We start from the raw sequence: 22,629 nt of genomic DNA, 5'->3' as shown, positions 1-22,629 counted from the left end.
GGCCTCCGGTCTCTGGCTGGGGTGTGTTTTTGCCCCCACCAGCTTGGGTTCCGGTACCCTAATGCCAACTCTTCACCCGCTGATGGACTTTGGGTTCTCAGAGTTCCTTTCTTCTGTTTCCCCCTCTGGGTCTCTCTTTCTTTCTCCTCTCTCTCTCTCTGGATCTGCTCTGCTCCTCTTCCTGTGACTCCTCTGCAAAGGCTAACAGACTGACCCTGATCTTAGTTGGTGCCCACCTTATATACACCCTCTATGTGTGAGCTCAGGTGACCAGCACCCAATGAGCTCCTATCTTTACCCAGGCTGCTCCCCCTATCTGCCCCTACACTACATGGGATGTACCACCCCCCTCCCACTCCAGCCAGGAACAGACTCGGTCGTACCTGCACATTTCTAAGTGGGAGTACCGTCGGCCTGTTCCTCGGAAATGGGATGTGTGTAGTGCATGCAGCCTACCGAGCTCAGATCCACACTCCATCCTTACCCGGGAGTGGAATATCACACCTCTGGGTTGAGGTGCAATACCCCTGTAGCAGCCGAATCCTCAGGGTGCTACATATGTCTCTATCAGTTTTGCACATCGAGAGGCTGAAATTCTTGCCCATTCTTCCTTGCAAAATAGCTCGAGCTCATTGAGGTTGGATGGAGGGCGTTTGTGAACAGCAGTTTTCAGCTCTTTCCACAGATTCTCGATTGGACTCAGGTCTGGAGTTTGACTTGGCCATTCTAACACCTGGATACGTTTATTTTTGAACCATTCCATTATAGATTTTGCTTTATGTTTGGGATCATTGTCTTGTTGGAAGATAAATCTCCGTCCCAGTCTCAGGTCTTTTGCAGACTCCAACAGGTTTTCTTCCAGAATGGTCCTGTATTTGGCTCCGTCCATCTTCCCATTAATTTTAACCATCTTCCCTGTCCCTGCTGAAGAAAAGCAGGCCCAAACCATGAGGCTGCCACCACCATGTTTGACAGTGGGGATGGTGTTTTGAAGGTGATGAGCTGTGTTGCTTTTACGCCAAACATATCGTTTTGCATTGTGGCCAAAAAGTTAGATGTTGGTTTCATCTGACCAGAGCACCTTATTCCACATGTTTGTTGTGTCTCCCAGGTGGCTTGTGGCAAACTTCAAACAAGACTTTTTATGGATATCTTTGAGAAATGGCTTTTTTCTTGCCACTCTTCCATAAAGGCCAGATTTGTGCAGTGTACGACTGATTGTTGTCCTATGGACAGACTCTCTCACTTCAGCTGTAGATCTCTGCAGTGCATCCAGAGTGATCATGGGCCTTTTGGCTGCCTCTCTAATCAGTCTTCTCCTTGTTCGAGATGAAAGTTTAGAGGAACGGCCGGGTCTTGGTAGATTTGCAGTGGTCTGATACTCCTTCCATTTCAATATGATCGCTTGCACAGTGCTCCTTGAGATGTTTAAAACTTGGGAAATCTTTTTGTATCCAAATCCGGCTTTAAACTTCACCACATCAGTATCTCGGACCTGCCTGGTGTGTTCCTTAGTCTTCATGATGCTCTCTGCACTTGAAACAGAACCCTGAGACTATCACAGAGCAGGTGCATTTATACGGAGACTTGATTACACACAGGTGGATTCTATTTATCATTAACAGTCATTTAGGACAACATTGGATCATTCAGAGATCCTCACTGAACTTCTGTAGTGAGTTTGTTGCACTGAAAGTAAAGGGGCCGAATAATATTGCACGCCCCACTTTTCAGTTTTGAATTTGTTAAAAAGTTTAAAATATCCAATAAATTTCATTCCACGTCACAATTTTGTCCCACTTGTTGTTGATTCTTCCCCAAAAAAATTAAATTTTATATCTTTATGTTTGAAGCCAGAAATGTGGCAAAAGGTAGAAAAGTTCAAGGGGGCCAAATACTTTCACAATGCACTGTAGGGGCAGTATTATAGTAGTTTTATCCTATGTAAAATGGCCGCCGGACAGGTCCTTGACGGGAGATATGTATCACCCAGGTTGGTAGCTTCGGTGATGTAAAACCGGGAAAGCATGCTCCAGCACATTTAGTGCTGAGAGGGTTAATATGGTGTGTCAGGGCACTTTTTACGAGCAGTCAAAAGAGTTGGGCGGGATTGGCTGCTCATATATCCCCACCGCAGGGCCTGTGTATAAAATGGAGACCGAGTGTCTCATTCAGTGTCTGTGGCTGGAGGTGTGGAGACCTCCAGCGTGTCTGTGCTACAGGACACTGACTGTGAGCAGGCGAACCCGCAGCACTGTATGGACTGTTTTCTTGTTTTGTTACTTTGTGCCAGACAAGGCGGTGTTTTGTTACTTTGTGCCGGACAAGGCTATATTTCATTTACTTGGAGAATGCGGTTTATGAAGTCGTAATAAACCCACCTTGGACATTTTAAAGAAACTGACTCCTGGATCCAGATTCCAGGAAAACGTATACCTGCCACAGAGATCGGTGGATGTCCTGTGTAAAGGCCGCCAGCCAGCCAGAGATGTCCGGCAGCATGGAGGAGCTCCTCAAACACCTGCTGCAAAGCCAACAACCGAAGCACTTGCAGAGCCCGCAGAGCCTGCAACAGCAGCACTGGGAGCAGCAACAGATGCAGCAAGAGACTAATAAACTCCTGATGCAGCAGATTCAGAAGCAACAACAGCAGATGGAACTTCTATCTGGGGAAGTTTGCAGCAGAGAGGCCACCCTTCCCCCAACTCCAGGTGATGATTTGCAAGTCAGGAAGATGGTAAGAAGAGCATTGCAAAAGATGACTCTGGGTGTTGATTTCGAGGCGTTCTTGACGGTCTTTCAGAGGGTGGTGGAGCGGGAGAGATTGCCTCTGGAGCATTGGGTGGAGGTGCTTGCGCCATATTTAATGGACAAACTGCAGAAAGCCTATTATGTCTTGACCCTGTAGGACGCAAAGCGTCCTACTGGGTTTCCCAAAAGGGGGCGGACACCCAAAAGAGGGGAATCAGAGCCACATCTGGGGGGCCCAGAAGGGGTCTGAGTTGCTGCCAAAGGTCCCGCCCCTGAACATAGTATTTTGGAGATGTCACACCCCAGGTCACATAGCCGCCCGGTGCCCCATGACAACTGAGCCAATGGACTGCAGCGCAGGACGGCATTGCTCATATTTTGCATATCCTGCCTGCAGTGCTGTCCCTCAAGCAGGCGAGGGACCGCAGGCATGCCTCTTGTCGGTGAATGGTATGCAAGTGACTGCTCTGTTAGACTCGGGGAGTTTAGTAACCCTAGTGAGGGCCACAGTTCCTCATCGGCTGGTTCCGGGGAAAAAGGTCGGCGTCCATTGTATCCATGGGGATGCTAAGGACTACCCTGTGGCCCAAGTGGTCATAGACACAAACTGTGGCGCCGAGTCCCATGAGGTGGGCGTATTCAAGGACCTGTTGCACCCTGTTATAATAGGGCGGGATTTTGCCTTGTTTTGGGACTTGTGGGAGAATGGGAGGAAGCCGGGTTGTCCGAGCAACAACCTTGTCGCCCCTGAAGAAACCTCATCGCAGGCCACAGCCGACGAGTTTCCCTTTTGTGTGCTTGTTGGGGATGAGGATGAGGCAGCATCCCCGGAGGCCCACATCCCTGAACTGGAGGTGTCCGAGGGAAACTTTGGAACTGCCAAGCTCAGGGATTTAACTCTAAAAGGGGTGTTTAATAATGTAACTGTTCTTAATGGTGTTGTTCAAGAGCCGGGGGCTGACACCCAATAACCGCATTTTGCCATAAATGGGGAGTTACTATATCGGGTCACCAAGCTCAGAGGGAAGGTAATTGAGCAGTTACTAGTGCCAGGGTCATACAGACTCAGGGTGTTAGATATGGCCCATACACATGTCTTGAATAGTCATTTGGGGGTAGAAAAAACCCAGGAAAGGATTCTCCACAGTTTCTATTGGCCCAGGTGTCACAGAGAGATTGTGAGTAGGTCGTGTCCCACCTGTCAGCTGACCTCCCCGGTGGCTCACTTCTATAGCCCTTTAGTGCCTCCGCCTGTCATCGAGATCCCGTTCGAGCACATCGCCATGGATCTAGTGGGACCCCTGGTCAAGTCTGCCAGAGGACATCAGTACAACCTGTATATATTTGATACCCTCGGCACAAAAGAAAGATAACTAGTGTAATGCCAAAAAGGAAAATTTTATTCAGAGCGACCCAAAAATGGAAGACAGTGCAATCCATCCAATGTTTCGGCTATTTGCCTTTATCAAGGTTATCTGTCTGACAGACATGCTCTACATGCAGTGATAACACCACATTTTCTGAGCCCCGAGCTTCAACCCAGATAACCTTGATAAAGGCAAATAGCCGAAATGTTGGATGGATTGCACTGTCTTCCATTTTTGGGTCGCTCTGAATAAAATTTTCCTTTTTGGCATTACACTAGTTATCTTTCTTTTGTGCCGAGGGTATCAAATATATATATGTTACTTTTCCCTCTGAGCACAATCAATTGTCCGTGCGAATCCATTTTGTCTTTAATCAGTACAACCTGGTTGTACTGGAATATGCTACGTGGTATCGGAGGCCGTGCCACTACGAAACTCCTCCTCCAAGTGTATAGCCCGGGAGTTGGTCCATATCTTTTCCAGGACGAGGTTGCCTAAAGAGATTCTAACGGACCAAGGGACTCCGTTTATGTCAAAGGTGATGAGGGAGTTGTGCAGGATCCTGAAAATCACACAACTCAGGACCTCTGTCTACCACCCACAGACAGATGGCTTGGTGGAACAGTTTAATAAAACCTTGAAGGCCATGTTGAAGAAGGTCGTAGAGAAAGACGGCAGGGACTAGGACTGCCTACTGCCATACCTTCTGTTCTCCATCAGAGAAGTCCCACAGGCCTCTACTGAATTCTCCCCTTTTGAGCTGTTGTATGGCCGACACCCCCGTGGACTCATGGATGTAGCAAAGGAAACCTGGGAGGCTGAGTCTACACCCTACAGGAGTATAGTCAAACATGTGGCACAGATTCAAGAGAGGATTGCCGAAGTAATGAACATTGTGAAAGAACACCTCCTTAAAGCACAGGAGGCACAGTCGGAGGTGTACAATAGGTCGGCGAGGGTGAGACATTTCAACCCTGGAGATCGGGTACTGGTGCTGCTACCTACAGTGGAGAGAAAATTCCTGGCTAAGTGGCAGGGCTCCTATGAAGTAGTGGAAAAGGTTGGTGATGTCAATTATAAAATTCACCAACCAGGGAGGAGAAAGCCCTACCAGGTGTACCACGTCAACCTGATCAAGCCATGGCGAGTTATGTAGCCCGTTGAAGCTCCGTGTTTGGTGGCGAAGTCTGAAGCTGATGTGGAAGAGGTTAAGGTGGCTGAGTCACTGTCACGTGCCCAAATGCAACAGTGCCGAGAGTTGCTGCAGCAGAACAGGGACCTGTTCTCCGAACTACCAGGTTGTACCAAGATCATAGAGCATGAGGTCCTTACAGAACCTCATGTCCGGGTAAACCTGAAGCCGTATCGGCTTCCCGAAGCCCGCCGAGAGGTAATCTCGAAAGAAGTGAAACGGATGCTAAGTCTGGGAGTCATTGAAGAATCCAAGAGTGGCTGGTCCAGTCCCATAGTCTTAGTGCCGAAACCAGATGGAGAATGGCAGTTTTGCAACGATTATAGGAAACTGAATGAGGTCTTGAAGTTCGATTCGTACCCAATGCCCAGGGTAGATGAACTAATTGAAAGGCTAGGGCCGGCCAGGTACATTACCACCCTTGACCTCACAAAAGGGTATTGGCAAATTCCTATGGCCCAAGATGCCAAAGAGAAGACAGCCTTTTCAACTCCAGATGGGTGTTTCTAGTACACCAAGATGCCGTTTGGGTTGCAGGGAGCTCCAGCTACCTTCCAGAGAGCTATGGAGTGGATCCTAGCTCCCCACAAGGAGTATGCAGCGGCCTACCTGGATGATATCGTGATCTACAGCCAGGATTGAGGAAGCCATCTGAGCAAATTCCAGGCAATATTCGATGCTCTTCGGAAGGCGGGGTTTTCCATCAACCCAAAGAAATGTGCCATGGGCATGGAGGAAGCCAAGTATTTGGGCTATGTTGTGGGCAGAGGCGTGATCAAGTCCCAAATAAATAAAATTTACGCGATCCAGGGTTGGCCACAACCTCTATCCAAAAAGCAGGTCTGAGTGTTCCTGGGCATCGTGGGCTACTACTTTCGCTTCATCCCCAACTTCGCCATGGTAGTAGCCCCTTTGACAGACCTCCTTAAAGGGACAAAGTCGGCTATGGCTAAGTGGTCTCCAGATGCGGAGACGGCTTTCCGGAACTAAAGCAGGCTCTGTGTAAACAGCCAGTGCTCGTGGCTCCGGATTTCTCAAAGGAGTTTCTGGTCCAGACGGACACGTCAGATGTCGGACTGTGTGCTGTCCTATCACAAGAGGTGAACAGGGAGGAGCACCCCATAATGCATTTAAACCAGAAGCTGACATCTTGTGAGAAAAATTACTCCATAGTGGAGAAGGAATGTTTGGCCATTAAGTAGGCCTTGGACACCCTAAGGTACTACCTCTTAGGCAGGAAGTTCAGGCTCGTGTCAGACCATGCCCCACTAAGGTGGATGAGTGAAAAGAAGGGGAACAATGCTCGAGTGACCAGGTGGTTCCTAGCCCTTCAGGATTTTAGCTTCCGGGTAGAGCACAGGCCCGGGAAACTGCATTCAAATGCTGACGCATTGTCGAGGGTCCACTATTTATTAGCGGAAGGAGCCAAGCCCACTGGCTTTGGGCAGAGGGGGGGTATGTAAGATGGCCGCCGGACAGGTCCTTGATGAGAGATATGTATCACCCAGGTTGGTAGCTTCGGTGATGTAAAACCGGGAAAGCATGCTCCAGCACGTTTAGTGCTGAGAGGTTTAATAGGGCGTGTCAGGGCCGGTTTTTACAAACAATCATAAGAGTTGAGCGGGATTGGCTGCTCACATATCCCCACCCCAGGGCCTGTGTATAAAATGGAGACCGAGTGTCTCATTCAGTGTCTGTGGCTGGAGGTGTGGAGACCTCCAGCGTGTCTGTGCTACAGGACACTGACTGTGAGCGGGCGAACCCGCAGCACTGCATGGACTGTTTTCTTGTTTTGTTACCTTGTGCCAGACAAGGCTATGTTTTGTTACTTTGAGAGTGCGGTTTATGAAGTCCTAATAAACCAAACTTGGACATTTTAAAGAAACTGACTCCTGTGACTACTTCAAAAGTGGCTGAGTGAGTACCAAACCCCTTACACCTTGTACACAGGAGCAGTATTATAGTAGTTATATGCTTGTACATAGGGGCAATATTATAGCAGCTATATTCTTGTACATAGGAGCAGTATTATAGTAGTTATATTCTTGTACATAGGGGCAGTATTATAGTAGTTATATTCTTGTACATGGGAGCAGTATTATAGTAGTTATATTCTTGTACATAGGGGGCAGTATTATAGTAGTTATATTCTTGTACATAGGAGCAGTATTATAGTAGTTATATTCTTGTACATAGGGAGCAGTATTATAGTAGTTATATGCTTGTACATAGGGAGCAGTATTATAGTAGTTATATTCTTGTACATAGGAGCAGTATTATAGTAGTTATGTTCTTGTACATGGGGACATTATTATAGTATTTATATTCTTGTACACAATAATAACAATATTATAATATTTCCCACCTGCAGATCTAGAGCTCCACTTGCACCAGAATGTATAGTACTTTATATTGTAAGGCTGTGTGCCCATGATGCGTTTTTTAAGCGTTTCCGCAGTGGCAAAAACGCTGCAGAAATGCTTAAAAAACGCATGGTAGAAGGCCTGCCATGTTCCCCAATGATAAGCCGCATGTGTTGTGCACATGCTGCGGAAATTTCTGCTGCGGATTATCATTGCGGAAAAAAACGCAGCACTACCAATTATTTTGCGGAAGTGCTGCGTTTTCGCCGCCATTGACTTGCATTAGAACGCATGGATTACGCATCACTGCATAAGTAGATGCACATTCCATGCGTTCTAATGTGCGGATGATACCCAGGTCTAGAGAAGAGGAGACTCTCCTCCGGACCTGGGTACCATTGAAAACTGTAAAAAAAAGAATAAAATAAAAAATAAATATATACTTTCCTTCTGGTGGCCCGCGGTGCTCTCCTCCTTGCTTGGCAGCAGTTCGCGATGGAATGAAGGACCTGCGCTGACGCCAGAGTCATGTGACGGGTCACGCGACGCTGACGTCGGCAGGTCCTTCACTCTACCGCTGCCGGCAGCCGGGACGGAGGAAACCAAGACACCGGGGGCCATCGGAGGGTAAGTATACATTTATTTTTATTTTTTTTTACATTCTCTCGGGTCACAGTATATAAATCCATGCCGTTTGCATGGATTTATATTGTGTGACCAAGTTGACAAGCACTTTCCAAGTGATGCTAAAATCGCTTGGAAAGCGCTTGTCTACCCGCATGCGGAAATGCAAGTGAAGAACGCTTCACATCCGCATGTCCCTGGCAGGAAAAACGCATGAACAATCCTCATGTACAATCCGCATGTACAATCTGCATGTACAACCCGCATGCATTTTTTTCTGCCAGGGAGATGCAGAAACGCTCAGGAAAAAATCCTGAGCATTTTTGCATCGTGGGCACATAGCCTAAAGGGAATCTGTCAGTAGGATCAACCACGTAAGCCGTCTATGTGGGCATATAAGTCATAGGAAGCTGAATACAATGATACCTTGATATCTGCAATCCCAGCGGTAGACATATCATTAGTGCAACCTTTGCAGCCTCTCAGATGTAAGTGCCAGAGGGCAGTAGCCGTGGAAGAACTGCAGCTCCATGACGCCCTGGCACATTACAAAAATTATATGTCCCAGTCCATATGTGTTGTGTTGTGTATGGTGCATTACACTCACTTGCCGACCAGAGGCCTTCGCTGTCTCCACGTCTTTGGTTCCAGGATCAGCCATGCACACATCAGAGGACACTGAGCTCGTTTAACACATTCAACTTTACTGGACAGTTCAAGTACATCAGCCTTTAACAAGCAGTATCGGGCACAGCACCCTTCGCCATTTGCTTCTTTAGCACAGTACATTTCCAGTTTCACTTTCAGTTCCGCCTGGACTATCCCTTTGCTTACTGGTTCCTTCAGCCCCAGGGATTTTCCGTCCGGCCCTGCAGTATTATCGAGATCCACTACCTTTCCCACACTCGGTTCCACATTCATCTTCTTCTGTATGGAAGGGTTTAAGGTACTCTCCATAGCACCTGTATCGAGTCGTAGGCTCTGGACGTTGCAGGAATGACCCCAGGAATTCTTGTAAGGTCTCATACTGCCCAATACCAAATGTACTCCCCTCACTGTCGCCCCACTGCTACTTGAACTTGACCTTGTCACTGACATCAACAAATTCTTTTACTAACTCCCTAAAACTAGGAAGTGGTTCCCTTTTTACTTTCCCCTTACCCCTTCCAATCTGGGCTGGTCCCAAACTATTAACTGTATCTTGCCCTAATGTACATAGAGTCATTATCTATCCTTAACCTAAGCACTAAACTATATCCTATCCTCATGCTAGAATGTATATTACTCATACCATTACCTAATACAATGAACATTGCCATAACACAATACATGGCAATTCACATGGCAATTCACATCATATCACATGACGCAACATATCTATATATAAAAACACATGACATTATTCACACCACGCGATTGTTGTCTTCAGGGGCAGGAACATTACAGTCACTGTCCACACCCTTACACAGGGGGCCAAGAGGTTTCTACCGCCAAATAAATTGGAATTATGCATTATAATGAGCTATTGAACTGTAAAGGACCTATATACTGTATGCAATCCGATGTCTTACTACAAAGAAATCCATGTTTTTCTTTTATGTAAATGAGCTGTTAAGATCTATGGGTGGGACATGGATCTCCCTGAGAATCTGCCTCTAGAGCTTATTACAAATAAAAGGAGGTGTTACCAGTGTGATGTGTGATGGCCGCTCTCTGCCCTCCTGATCTTACTGCCGAGCTGTGTGTGATTATAACTGACACATCTGCAGGTTCCTCTCAGCTTCAGCTTCCATCTCACAGGCAACCAGAGGTGCAATATTGTTGAGATACAGCAGAGTTGTAAGAGCTGCAGCTGATAACATGTTTGTTATGAGATAAAGTTCAGTTCTACTGTCCTGTGTTAGTTACATATTATACTGGTGACTCCCCTTTCATTTCAAATAAGCTGTAGAGGCAGATTCTCAGAGAGGTCTACACTGTGTTCCAAATTATTATGCAAATAATATTTTCTCAGATTTTCCCAAATTACCTATATGAATTGCAGTCATTGTAATTTTCCAGTCAAATAACTATTAGAGTACAATTGAAAGGTTTTTGTACAAACTGCCTATGATAACAGAATATTTTAAAAAAAATAAAACACTCAAACTGCACTCAAAATGCATGTTCCAAATTATTATGCACAGCAGAGTTTTCAACCTTTTCATTTTAATAAAGAACAAAAAAATGGTCATTTTTGAAATTATAAGCATTAGCAGGTTATTACACACTAAAATCAAACAGTTTTCAACTCAAAACTTTATTCTAGGTGATGTTACATTTGCACATAGGACCCCTTGTTCGAGAGGAGCTTCTGAACTCTCTCGTCCATTGAATTTGTCAGGTTTTGGATGGTTTCTGCTTCAATTGTTTTTCATGAGGACAGAATACCCTCCCAGAGCTGTTGCTTAGATGTGAACTGCCTCCCGCCATCATAGACACTCCTTTTGATGATGCTCCAGAGGTTCTCAATGTGGTTGAGGTCAGGGGAGCATGAGGGTCATACCATAAGTTTGTCCCCTTTTATGCCCATAGCAGCCAGAGATGCAGATGTGTTATGTGCAGCATGAGACGGGGCATTATCATGCATGAAATGATCTCGATGGTCCAGATGATGGAGTGGAGGATGGCTGGTTGATGGACACCCCATGCAAACACGGCTACGGCGCTAGCAAGGAGGAGGTGGAGTAATGTTTTGGGCTGGAATCATGGGGAGAGAGATTGTCGGCCCTTTTAGGATCCTTGAAGGGGTAAAGATGAACTCCATAATGTATGTTGAGTTTCTCAAACAGCACTTCCTGCCATGGTTCAAGAAGAAGAACCGTGCATTCCGCAGCAAGATCATTTTCATGCATGATAATGCACCATCTCATGCTGCACATAACACATCTGCATCTCTGGCTGCTATGGGCATAAAAGGGGACAAACTTATGGTATGACCCCCATGCTCCCCTGACCTCAACCCCATTGAGAACCTCTGGAGCATCATCAAAAGGAGTGTCTATGATGCGGGAGGCAGTTCACATCTAAGCAACAGCTCTGGGAGGGTATTCTGTCCTCATGCAAAACAATTGAAGCAGAAACCATCCAAAACCTGACAAATTCAATGGACGAGAGAGTTCAGAAGCTCCTTTCGAACAAGCAGTCCTATGTGCAAATGTAACATCACCTAGAATAAAGTTTTGAGTTGAAAACTGTTTGATTTCATTGTGTAATAACCTGCTAATGCTTATAATTTCAAAAATGACCATTTTTTTGTTCTTTATTAAAATGAAAAGGTTGAAAACTCTGCTGTGCATAATAATTTGGAACAAGCATTTTGAGTGCAGTTTGAGATTTTTATTTTTTTAAAAATATCCTGTTATCATAGGCAGTTTGTACAAAAACCTTTCAATTGTACTCTAATAGTTATTTGACTGGAAAATTACAATGACTGCAATTCATATAGGTAATTTGGGAAAATCTGAGAAAATATTATTTGCATAATAATTTGGAACACAGTGTATATCGGGTCCATAGATCTTAACAGCTCATTTACATATTATGAAAAATGTGGATTTCTCTGGAATAAGACATCGGATCACACAGGTCAAGGTATCATTTTATTCAGCTTCATTTGACCTATATGTCCATATGGGTGACTCCCTTTAAAGCACTGCTGACACGTGTTGTTCTAGAGCAGTTTTAAGACCAATAATTACTTTGTTGTATTTGGACCTATAGTTCTAGAGGATTTTAGGGCCCAGGATGAGTGTCATTGGAGACTTCTAGGTAAGTTTCTTGTATAATGATGTACACTGCTCAAAAAAATAAAGGGAACACTCAAATAACACATCCTAGATCTGAATGAATGAAATATTCTCATTGAATACTTTGTTCTGTACAAAGTTGAATGTGCTGACAACAAAATCACACAAAAATCATCAATGGAAATCACATTTATTAACCAATGGAGGCCTGGATTTGCAGTCACCCCCGAAATTAAAGTGGAAAAACACACTACAGGCTGATCCAACTTTGATGTAATGTCTTTTAAACAAGTCAAAATGACCCTCAGTATTGTGTGTGGCCTCCACGTGCCTGTATGACCTCTATACAACGCCTGGGCATGCTCCTGATGAGGTTGAGTATTGTGTGTGGCCTCCACGTGCCTGTATGACCTCCCTACAACGCCTGGGCATGCTCCTGATGAGGTTGCGGATGGTCTCCTGTGGGATCTCCTCCCAGACCTGGACTAAAGCATCCGCCAACTCCTGGACAGTCTGTGGTGCAACGTGACGTTGGTGGATGGAGCGAGACATGATGTCCCAGATGTCCTCAATCGGATTCAGGCCTGGGGAACGGGCGGGCCAGTCCATAGCTTCAATGCCTTCATCTTGCAGGAACTGCTGATGACGCGCCCCTGGGCCTGTGCTGAGTAGCGTTGCGCACGCGGGAGCCTACCCGGAGCCGGATCTGATAGGGGTAGTAGTCTCGTGGCGGTGACCCGGTCCGTGCCCAGGGAGTCAAGCTGAGTGGCAGTCTTTAGCAGAAGATGGTACGGTGTTCGACTACGCCACCCGTTGAATGCGGCTATGAAGCCGCCGCTGCAGGGCAGACCGCTGAGGCCGGTGGTAAGGTCGTGCAGCGTAGCTGGTAGAACCCCCAACGGGAGGGGTATGGCCTCAGGGCAACCGACGTGTTTGAAGGGGGTAGCAGGAACCACTCAGAGACGGTGCGGTGTAGTTCTGGGTCTTTACTGGTGACGAAGTAGACCCTCCCGGAGTACTGGCTAGCGATCGGGGCCTGGTCAGTCCGTGAGCTGATGGGATCTCCCCTGGCCAGGCGGAGTTGTAGGCCTCCCCAACTAATCGTACTCTTCTGGCTACCTTGCTAGAGGCTGATAAAAGTAGCCCACGTCCCTGAGTGTACCGTGTGGTGCTCACCCGTATGGCCGGTGACTCGGGGCCTTTTGGTAGCTTCCGCTCCACGTCGCGGTGCTGGTCCCTTGCGTGTGACCGTGCCTTCGGGTTTCTTGGCCAGAGGACCTGAAATCCCCTGCCGGGCGGTTTCTGCTGCTGGGTAAGGATTAGTCCCCACAGCCTCGGACTCCGGGTCCGGTAAGAACTCTTCAATCAGGGCGAGCTCTACAGCTTCCAGCCCCTGATCTCTTTTAGTACAGCTCCCACAGAGCTCCTGATCTTTCTTGTTCCTAAAGCTGCTCCACTCCAGACCAGACTGTGTCTCTGTCTGTGTTCTCTGCTCTTTCTCTACTCACTAACCCTGCCTCAGCCCCAGCTTTATATAGGGGAAGTTCTTCCCCTCCCAGGACTGGGCAGGAGGTGTGGCATGCATAGGATGTCTGACCAGGAAACCTCCCACCTGCTCACAGACGTAATATTGCTATTACTGTGGGAACCAGACCCCTGGGGTGCCACATTCCCCCCTAGTGAAATTTAGTACTCCGGGACTAAACATACTTTTGTAAAACATAACAAGTAAAAACAGAAACAGTATAACAAAGAAAAACACATTATGATGGTCACGGCGTGTCCGCAACCGGGTGCAGTCTTTGAAGAAAACAAAGGTGTCCATTTCACCAAGAGACCGGGAGCCGTAACCAGGTAGGGGTCTGTCCTGCCCCGAGTCCTTAACAGTCTTTAGTCCTTTCCTGGGTTACGCTCCAAACATATGTACAAAGGATTCCGGATAATCCATAAACGACACCTATAAAATAACTAAAAATACACAATTATTTACAAGTAACAATAAACAGGTAAATACAAATAAAACAGTTTGAGCACTTTAAATCCTCCAACGTACGGGCAACTGGCCTCTAGTGGCTCTAGTGGACCTACGGAGCTGACTGACTGGTCCTGAGCTACGGGGTGTAGGAGCTGTCAAAGATAAACTGGGCAGCTGTCTACGGGCTCTTTGGCTCACTAGGGGTACGGCAGGCTCACTATAAGCAGAGGGTTGATCCTCCTGGTCTGCTTGTGTGGGGTCTTCTGCCTCCTGGACCGGCTGCTCTTCCAGCTCCACCTGTTTCTCCGTAGGTACTTGAGATGCTGGTTGGAGGAAGGTGAGGACGGGTACCACAACTGCGCCATTGACTTGAGTCCAAGACCGAGGGAAGTCTCCGAGCACAGTACTAACCATATCTTCCCTTTCCTCTGCGGGTCGAGGGTCTTCTTGTTCTTCTTCAGGGCTTCGTAGCTGTTCGGGACACTTCTTCAGGTGATCTCGGGATACAATGGCTGTGGTTTCTCCTCCATCCTTACTGATTATGCAGACTTTCGGGTTCTCATGGCTTGAGGGCAGTATGGTGTACGGGTCCTTCTCCCACTGGTCGTCCAACTTGTGGAGGCGTCTCTTCCTCTTCAAGACCTGCTCTCCAGGTACCAGGGGAACAGCGGGAGCATACTGGTTGTAAGTCTTCTCCTGTCTTTCTCTAGCTTGACAGAGACTTCGCTCCACGCTCTCCTGTACTTTCCGGTACTGCTGCTGCCTTTCTGTGTCCCAGTCTGCTTCTGGTGAAGTGTACTCGGGTGTCAGGACTCCCATCTCCAGATCAACAGGAAGCTTACCAGGTCTTGCTCTCATTAGGTAAGCCGGGGTACAGTTGGTAGAACCTACCGGGATGTGGTTGTATAGGTCCACCAGATCAGGCAGTTTCTCAGGCCACAGACTGCGTTCCTCCAGGGGCAATGTTTTCAGAAGATCTATCACCACCTGGTTCATTTTCTCGCAGAGCCCATTGGTTTGCGGATGATAGGGTGTTGTTCTTATCTTCCGGCAGCCATACAGAGTACAGAACTCCTGGAAGACTTCCGCTTCAAAGGCAGGTCCCTGGTCTGTCAGCACCTGCTCCGGGTATCCGTGTGGACGGCAGAAGTGCTGCTGGAAGGCTCTAGCTGCTGTTTGAGCCGTTAAGTCCTTGACCGGGACCACCACCAGGAAACGGGAGTAATGATCTACGATTGTGAGGGCGTAGACATACCCAGATCTGCTTGGAGCCAGTTTCACATGGTCCAGGGCTACCAGTTCCAGTGGCTGTCGGGTGATGATGGGCTGCAAGGGAGTCTTCTGGCTGGCACGGTCCTTCCTTCTTAGGTGGCACGGTCCACAGTCTCTGCACCACCTCTCGATGGTTCCCCTCATGCCTACCCAGTGGAACCGCCCGCGCAGCAGGAACTCCAGCTTCTTCCACCCGAAGTGCCCAGCTCCGTCGTGGTATGCCTCCAGTACCATAGCCGCGTCTCTTCTTGGCACCACTACTTGCCAGATCAGTTCATGCGTCCGGGAGTTAACCATTCTGCGGCACAACTTCCCCTTGTAAAGGAACAGTCGACTCTTCTCAGCCCACAGTTGCTTGGTCTCCTCCGGAGCGTCTGGGTCAAGGCGGGCATCTGGCTGAGTCAGCATCTCCTTCACCAGTCGGACGGCGGGGTCACTGTCTTGCGTTTCCGCCCAGTTGTAATGAGGTAAGGGGTTGAACGTAGCGGATTGCTTACTCCTTACACGGTGGGAATACTGGATAGTCCCATGCCGGTGGAACGCGGGAAGTTCAACCTCCTCCAGTTCCTCTGGATCTTCCCCCATGTCCGGTAGGTTTGGCATTCTGGACAAGGCATCCGCGTTGGTATTGGAGCGTCCTGCCCGGTATTTGATTGTGAACTCAAAGTTGGACAGGCGGGCCATCCATCTCTGCTCCAGGGCACCGAGTCTTGCTGTGTCCAGGTGTGTCAACGGGTTGTTATCCGTGTACACGGTGAACCGGGAAGAGGCGAGGTAGTGCTTAAAGCGTTCGGTGACTGCCCACACCACTGCCAGGAACTCTAGCTTGAATGAGCTGTAATTCTCAGGGTTTCTTTCGGTGGGTCGCAGTTTTCGGCTGGCGTAAGCAATTACTCGTTCTTTCCCCTGCTGGATCTGGGACAGTACGGCTCCTAGCCCGATGTTACTTGCGTCGGTGTAGAGGATAAAGGGCTGGCTGTAATCCGGGTACGCCAGGATTTCATCCCCCGTGAGGGCCATCTTCAGCTGGCGGAAGGACTCTTCTTCCAGCTTCTCCCATCTGAAGGGCGGCTTCTGGTTCTTGGCCTTCCTGGACTGGCCTATCAGGAGGTCCTGCATAGGAGCTGCCTTTTTGGTGAAACCGGGAATGAATCTTCGGCAGTAGCCTACCAACCCGAGGAACTGCCGCACTTCCTTTACGTTGGAGGGGCTTGGCCATTCCTTAATTGCGGTGATCTTATCAGGGTGGGGAGCCACTCCGTCAGCACTCACCACGTGTCCCAGGTACTGCACCTTTGGTTTCAGGAGGTGACACTTGGAGGGTTTCACCTTTAGGCCGTAGTTTGCCAGGGCTTCGAACACTTCTGCCAGGTGTTTCAGGTGGTCCTCGTAGGTCTTGGAGTAGACGATGACATCGTCCAGGTATAACAGGACCGTCTCGAAGTTTCGGTGTCCCAGACAGCATTCCATCAACCGTTGGAAGGTTCCTGGTGCGTTGCAGAGTCCGAACGGCATGCAGGTAAACTCGCTAAGTCCCATCGGGGTGGTGAATGCGGTCTTCTCCCGGTCCGCCTCTGCTACAGGAACCTGCCAGTACCCGCTAGTGAGATCCAAAGTAGAGAAGAAGTTAGCAGATTTTAAAGCAGCCAAAGACTCCTCTATCCTTGGTAAGGGGTACGCATCTTTGTGTGTGATACGGTTGATTTTCCGGTAATCTACACACATTCTCATGGTGTTGTCTTTCTTTTTAACCAAGACTAGTGGAGCTGCCCAGGGGCTACAGCTATCCCTGATTACCCCAGCCTCCTTCATGTCTCTAAGCATCCCCTTGGCGTGTTGGTAGTGTGCAGGGGGTACGGGTCGGTATCTCTCCTTTATGGGAGAATGGTCTCCCGTGGGGATGTGGTGTTCTACCCCCTTTACTCGCCCGAAGTCTAACGGGTGTTTACTAAATACTCTCTCGTACTCTTGAACCACCCGATAGACTCCCTGTTTCTGGTGTGAGGGAGTGGAGTCAGTACCCAAATGTAGTTGCTGACACCAGTCCTCTATTGTTTTCTTAGAGCCGTTACCTTCCTCTGGATGAGATGGAGGCAAGGGTTCCACGGACTGTACAGAATTTTGATTTATGGTGAACAATTTAGCTAGCGTGGCATACCGGGGCAGGTGTACTTCTCTCTTCCCGATGTTTATTATGCGAACGGGCACCCTCCCATGGCGTACATCAACCACCCCCCGTGCTGTCAAAATGGTGGGCCTACTGTCTGAGTAGACGGGTTCTACCATTGCTTGGTAGTCTCTACCTCTTAGACCAATAGCTGCCCGGCACCAAATCATCATTTCACTTTTTGGGGGCATGGCAATAGGGAAAGGGTCACACATTCTCACGCTTCCAATCTCACCACCGGAGAGTTCCACCTGTTGCCGTCGCATCAGTGCCCGGATCTCTTTTTGGAGCACTCGCTGCTGGCCGGAGCTGGCGTTCTTGGCAACCTGCTGTAAAATGAAAATCACCTCTGCAAGACAATTTTCAATCACATTAGTTCCTAGCGTTATCTTTGGGTGACTCTCGCGCTTGTCAATGTCTACAATGATCAGTCCCTGTGCTGCCAGTTCGACTCTACCGATTTTAATGGTCACCTCTTTGAATCCGATCTGTGGCACGGGTTGACCATTGCTGGCGATGATACTCAAGTTGTCGTCAGGGTAGCGGGTTATATCCGAGTCATTCCAGTACTGCTTAAAGAGCACGTACGGGATGGTGGTGACCTGTGACCCGGTGTCAAGTAGGGCACTCATAGGAATGCCATTCAGTACCACAGGCAAGACTGGACGTCCTCCCACATATTTATCACGCCAGTTCGATGGGCCTGGTGATCTTATTCCTGGGGGTTGGCCCTCTACCCCAGGTTGTGCCAGTTTAAAGGACAGTACCTTGCCATATGTCCGGGTTGATTGCAGCGGCGGCAGATGGGTTGTCCGTCCTCGTTGTACCGGTCGCTGGGTCTTCCTCTGGCCGGTGGGGTCCTCCTTGGTCGACGCCACGGGATGTCCTCCGGTCCGGATGTCAGCTGGATCTTCCCTGGAGCAGAAACCTGTAACGACTGCACAGTTCGGGTTAGCGCAGCTACGCTTTTAGCTAGCTCTTGGACCTGATGGTGCAGGTCTGGAGCCGGGTCATTGTTCAAAGCCTGCGCATCAGCCCCCACAGGCCCTGCCGTCAAGGGCGCCGCCTCCTGGTGGTAAGCGGTAGTAGGGCGCCTGTGGGTCACAACGCCACCCGGTGCCGGTTCTCGGAGCACCCGGATGGCTCTGTCCTTGAACTGTGCAAAGTCCAGATGAGGATCCTGTAAGGCCATTGCCCGCAACTGGGTTCGGTGGGCATTGCAATATAGTCCCTCTATAAATTGTTCGGTCAACAGCCTGTCCTCGTTTCCCACGCCGTCAGGGTCGGTCTGCTTAATGGCTCTCAGGGCCTCTTGTAGGTTTAGTGCATAGTCCCGTATATTCTCATGTGCTCGCTGTTTGCACCCGTAGAAACTAAGCTTTATCTCAGCTGAGGTGCGAGTATCAAAGGTGTCCTTCAGCCGAGTTAATATCCCTGCGACAGTCCTCCTCCCAGGTGGCCAGGACTTTACCTCCCTTTGGGCTGCCCCGGTTAGTTGGGCCACCAGGATGCTCACTTTTTGCTCTTCTGTGAGGGGGTACACCTGGAAGAGGCTATCCAGCTTTTCTCTAAAGTCATTCAGGGTAAGTGACTCCCCTGAGTACTGGGGTAGCCAGGCTGCCCCCGGGATATAGGGCATAGTGAAAGGCATGACCGCAGCAGCGGTGGCACTGGCGGTGGCTGCGGCAGTGAAGCTCTCCTCCGTATCCGACATCTTCCTCCCCCCTAGTGGACCGTGGCCTACCTTGCGATGATCCTCTTCCGTAGGCCGCGGCTCCGCAGTGGATCGTCAGGGTCGAGGACCTTCCGTCGCGCTCCTATGACGTCGGCGTCTGCTGGGCTCCTTCCAGGACCTTACGCAACGTCCGGACGTGAGGCGGGGCTTCAGTTCTCGCGGGCTTTTCGGAGTCCACGCCCCTCTTCTTCCCGCGCGGCGTCTTCAAGATGGCGTCCAACGGCGGGAAAACTCCACGGATGGCGGGAAGAAGGCAGAAGATGGCGTCCAACGGCGGGAAAACTCCACGGATGGCGGGAAAAAGGTAGAAGATGGCGTCGGATGGCGGGAATCTTCACCACAGGTAAGTTGAAAAGTCTCTTTTTCAGGCACGCAGTACCCGGTGGTTGCGGGCACGAAATCCTGCCGACTACGCAAAAGTTGACGCGCCCCTGGGCCTGTGCTGAGTAGCGTTGCGCACGCGGGAGCCTACCCGGAGCCGGATCTGATAGGGGTAGTAGTCTCGTGGCGGTGACCCGGTCCGTGCCCAGGGAGTCAAGCTGAGTGGCAGTCTTTAGCAGAAGATGGTACGGTGTTCGACTACGCCACCTGTTGAATGCGGCTATGAAGCCGCCGCTGCAGGGCAGACCGCTGAGGCCGGTGGTAAGGTCGTGCAGCATAGCTGGTAGAACCCCCAACGGGAGGGGTATGGCCTCAGGGCAACCGACGTGTTTGAAAGGGGTAGCAGGAACCACTCAGAGACGGTGCGGTGTAGTTCTGGGTCTTTACTGGTGACGAAGTAGACCCTCCCGGAGTACTGGCTAGCGATCGGGGCCTGGTCAGTCCGTGAGCTGATGGGATCTCCCCTGGCCAGGCGGAGTTGTAGGCCTCCCCAACTAATCGTACTCTTCTGGCTACCTTGCTAGAGGCTGATAAAAGTAGCCCACGTCCCTGAGTGTACCGTGTGGTGCTCACCCGTATGGCCGGTGACTCGGGGCCTTTTGGTAGCTTCCGCTCCACGTCGCGGTGCTGGTCCCTTCCGTGTGACCGTGCCTTCGGGTTTCTTGGCCAGAGGACCTGAAATCCCCTGCCGGGCGATTTCTGCTGCTGGGTAAGGATTAGTCCCCACAGCCTCGGACTCCGGGTCCGGTAAGAACTCTTCAATCAGGGCGAGCTCTACAGCTTCCAGCCCCTGATCTCTTTTAGTACAGCTCCCACAGAGCTCCTGATCTTTCTTGTTCCTAAAGCTGCTCCACTCCAGACCGGACTGTGTCTCTGTCTGTGTTCTCTGCTCTTTCTCTACTCACTAACCCTGCCTCAGCCCCAGCTTTATATAGGGGAAGTTCTTCCCCTCCCAGGACTGGGCAGGAGGTGTGGCATGCATAGGATGTCTGACCAGGAAACCTCCCACCTGCTCACAGACGTAATATTGCTATTACTGTGGGAACCAGACCCCTGGGGTGCCACACTGACACACTCCAGCCACATGAGGTCTGGCTTTGTCCTGCATTAGGAGGAACCCAGGGCCAACCGCACCAGCATATGGTCTCACAAGGGGTCTGAGGATCTCATCTCGGTACCTAATAGCAGTCAGGCTACCTCTGGCGAGCACATGGAGGGCTGTGCGGCCCTCCAAAGAAATGCCACCCCACACCATTACTGACCCACTGCCAAACCGGTCATGCTGAAGGATGTAACAGGCAGCAGATCGCTCTCCACGGCGTCTCCAGACTCTGTCACGTCTGTAATGACCGGAGGTCCGAGAGAGATCCAGTGAGTCACAAACTGAGACAGAGACAGAAATAAAAAACACTTTCTTTACTAAAACAGGGATTAGACTAAAATTCAGTATTGCATGAACCTGGGACACTGTCCCTACTAAATACACACAATCAGCAAAAGCTGAAATCAATGTGCCAATCTCAAGGTTTCCAGTTTATATGAATTATTCTAAAGATCTGGAACAATTTTACCTAAACACAGTGTCAGTCTAGTGAGGGTGTTCTATATGGACCCCTGAGATGGCACACTGAGTACAATCCTACCACTATTAACAATAACAATGCATGAAACTATACCAATTGCTCTTATTCCCCTAGAATAGGGATACCTGGGTATCTTAAAGTTAAGGTACCGTTAACCTCAGATGTGGTCTATCACAGGCCTGTGAATCGCGGTGGCTGCAGCTAGTCCCGGAAAACTTTGGCGCCAAGCAAAATCAACGTTCACAAAAACAGCAGAGGTTCCTTGTCTTGTCGGCTGATGCCGAGCCCACACGCCGGGGACTTTAGTCCTGTAGCCTCAGGTTAAGGTCTGGGAAGAACTCTTCACATGGCTTGTCAGTATCCTCTCAATGTGAATGGCACCTAACCCCTTCTCTCCTCTCGCAGTCACTCACTGTTTTCCAGACCACCGACCACGCGCTCCGTCACATAGATCATAGAATCATAGAATCATAGAATGGTAGAGTTGGAAGGGACCTCCTGGGTCATCTGGTCCAACCCCCTGCTCAAAGCAGGATTCACTAGATCATCTCAGACAGATGTCTGTCCAGCCTCTGTTTGAAGACGTCCATTGAAGGGGAACTCACCACCTCTCGTGGCAGCCTGTTCCACACATTAATCACCCTAACTGTCAAAAAGTTTTTTCTAATATCTAATCTGTGTCTCCTCCCATTTAGTTTCATCCCATTGCTTCTAGTCTTTCCTTGTGCAAATGAGAATAAGGATGATCCTTCTACAATGTGACAGCCCTTGACATATTTGTAGACAGCTATTAAGTCTCCTCTCAGTCTTCTTTTTTGCAAGCTAAACATTCCCAAATCCTGCAACCGTTCCTCATAGGACATGGTTTGCAGACCAGTCACCATTCTGGTCGCTCTTCTCTGAACTTGCTCCAGTTTGTCTATGTCTTTTTTAAAATGTGGTGCCCAAAACTGTACACAGTATTCCAGATGAGGTCTGACCAAAGAGGAGTAAAGACCGATAATGACTTCACGTGATCTAGACTGTATGCTTCTGTTAATACATCCCAGAATTGTATTTGCCTTTTTTGCTGCTGCATCACACTGTCACACTGATATCCTCAGTCTCTTTCCCTCTCACTCGACACTTGGCTCCTTCAGCACAAAGTCTCTAGTCACTCAGCATGGACTTCCACAAAACTCCAACAGCTTTCCCCAGCTCAGCACTCGTTCTTAAGCATGGACACAGCTTCACCAGGGGCAGGGGTTAACAACCCCCACAGGAAAGCTTGTAGAGAGAGATTCTTGTTGCAGTTCAGTCCTCACAGTTCTCCTCAGACCCCTGTCCAGTGTCTCACACAGCAGACACCCTTAGAACACACAGGGTCTCCTGCTCTGCCCCTGCTCTGAGCTCAGCCAGGCAAAACTCACAGGGTCCTAATGCTCTCCTGCT

The sequence above is a fragment of the Phyllobates terribilis genome, unplaced genomic scaffold (assembly GCF_046119375.1).
Source record: "Phyllobates terribilis strain yellow unplaced genomic scaffold, ASM4611937v1 Scaffold_4__5_contigs__length_816908805, whole genome shotgun sequence".
Taxonomy (NCBI): Eukaryota; Metazoa; Chordata; class Amphibia; order Anura; family Dendrobatidae; genus Phyllobates; species Phyllobates terribilis.
Note: the sequence above shows the minus strand (reverse complement) of the source record.